Source organism: Nannospalax galili, unplaced genomic scaffold (genome assembly GCF_000622305.1).
Source record: "Nannospalax galili isolate Female #2095 unplaced genomic scaffold, S.galili_v1.0 scaffold4402, whole genome shotgun sequence".
NCBI lineage: Eukaryota > Metazoa > Chordata > Mammalia > Rodentia > Spalacidae > Nannospalax > Nannospalax galili.
This window is the reverse complement of record NW_008347006.1, coordinates 15,539-17,744: the sequence shown is the minus strand read 5'-3', so window position 1 is coordinate 17,744 and position 2,206 is coordinate 15,539.

Genomic DNA, 2,206 nt, shown 5'->3' with positions numbered 1-2,206 from the left:
CTTCCTCAACAATGGTCCCTGAGCCTTGGGAGGCAGAAGTTTGATATAAGTGTCCTATTCAGGGATAAGCACACTTAACCTCTCATTCTCTGCACACTGGCCAGTTGTGATTCTCTGAGTCACATCTCCTGAAATGGGTACTTCTCTCCTGAGAGTTGTAATTAATCAAGGCAGGTCTTGGAAAACTCCCAGATCTGTGGGCCCACAAGGGTCCTAACGGAGCAGAGACATCTGGTACAAGGAAGTATGGGAAAGGCAGCACAGCAGGGTGGGTCTCTAGATTTTTTATTCTTGATGAAATTTTCTGAGTTACTAAGTCAAATTCTATAAATCAGTGAGACCTCTTTGCAGCTGTGTTTATTACTCTTAGAACGTTTCACAGAATTTAAGAGCTCTCTGTACTTTCTTTATCTGATTGAAATGTCACAAAGGGTTGACAAGATTGCATGGCAGGTAAAAGTTCTAGCCACCAAGGCTGATGACCTGAGTTGGAGTCCCAGGAACCATATGGAAAAAGGATAGAAATTACTCCAACCAGTTATCTCCTGACTTCCACATGCTGGAAAAAGTTAGAGGATAACTTGTTGGAGTTCATTTACTTCTTTCTCCATGTGGGTTCCCGGGATTGAGCTGAGCTCAGATCATCAGTTTCAGTGGCAAGACTTTTAGTAACTAAGCCATGTTGCCAGCCATTGTGTAACATCTCAGTCAGTTAAAGAACAGTGAGTTCTTTAATCCTGTCACGTCTGAAAGTTTGTAATAGCAATGATACGTTTTCACAGAGACCTCATGGCGTATTATAGCAACTCGGGAAATTTTCAGGCAAGAAAAGCAGTCTAGGTAGGAGCTCTACCATTTCACGAAACCTCCAGACCTTAACAATATCAATCTAAACAATTTAAAGCTACATATGTTGCCCCTGAGTGTACACTTCAGTATGGCAACCAAAACACAGACACAATATTAAAACCTATGTGTAGCTGCATGTATCTTAGATGTATTCACAATACATGCACACATAGTTTGTGGCTAAATATCAAAGAACCAGTATTATAAGGGATCTGGTGTGTGACTATTTTAAATTTGAAAAGAAATGAAGGATCACACTATGTTCATGATACCTGATGTCCTTAGGGATTCAAATTATAAAAATACTGAAAACATTAGGGGTTCCTAGAATAACACAGGATTTTCACCTACTGAACCGTGAACAAGGAAAAGAAATTGTGGGTCTGGGAGTTGTTGGAACTCAGATAGTTAGACTTGGAGGCAAGTTCCTCCTTTCATTGAGTACTCTCACCTGCCTCATGGTCCTTTTTCAGAAGAAAAAAAAATTAAGAAAATAATTAGAGGATTCAGAAACACAGAGCTGTAGAATAAGAAGTAAATATCCTTAAGAATTTGAAAAAAAGTAATTTAGAAAGCCAAGAGGAAGACAAAAGTGGGGATAATATAACCATACCTGCAAATGATAAGATCACAAATAGGAGCAATGAGGTCATATCCAGAAGAAAGTTCGCTAAAAGGCGATAGAATTAAAAGTGACTATTACACTCAAAGAAATGAGTCCCTTGTTCATTGAGAGAAGTCTTATCTGATTGGTAAAATAGTGCACTCTTGTTTCAGACCTCTGTCCATTTAAGAAAATGTGTCCATTTTAACTAAGAAGGCATTTCCCGTAGAGTTTTACCCTGAACATGCAGAGAATTTCTTTCTGGAATTAAGAAGATAATGTAGTACTTAGGGGGAAGGCCCAATGTAGTAGCCCCATGATGGACACCGACTTGGGGAAGAACCCCATGGCCACCATAGCCGTATCATTGGTGCTGTGGTAGATAGGGAGGAAGGTGACCAGGAAACTGCAGAAAACCAGCATGCTGGTGGTCAGGAACTTGGCTTCACTGAATGTGTCACATCAGTAAAGCCACAGTGATGCTCACCAGGGCCAAAGAGCCCAGGTATCCTAGGACACAGAAAAAGGCAATGAGTGAGCCTTTGTACACAATGATGATGTGCCATATTCCAAGTGTGCATCAGTGTCAACAAATGGGGGAGAGATTCCTATTCTGATGTCACAGTGAACGAGTTGAATGAAGGTACAGATGTGGATGACTGAAGTTATGTGTCCCTGATACCAGCCCACCCTTCTTCCTGGAGCATTGACCATAAGGCCAGAATCCTAGTCACAATTTTGGTTAAGACAGTC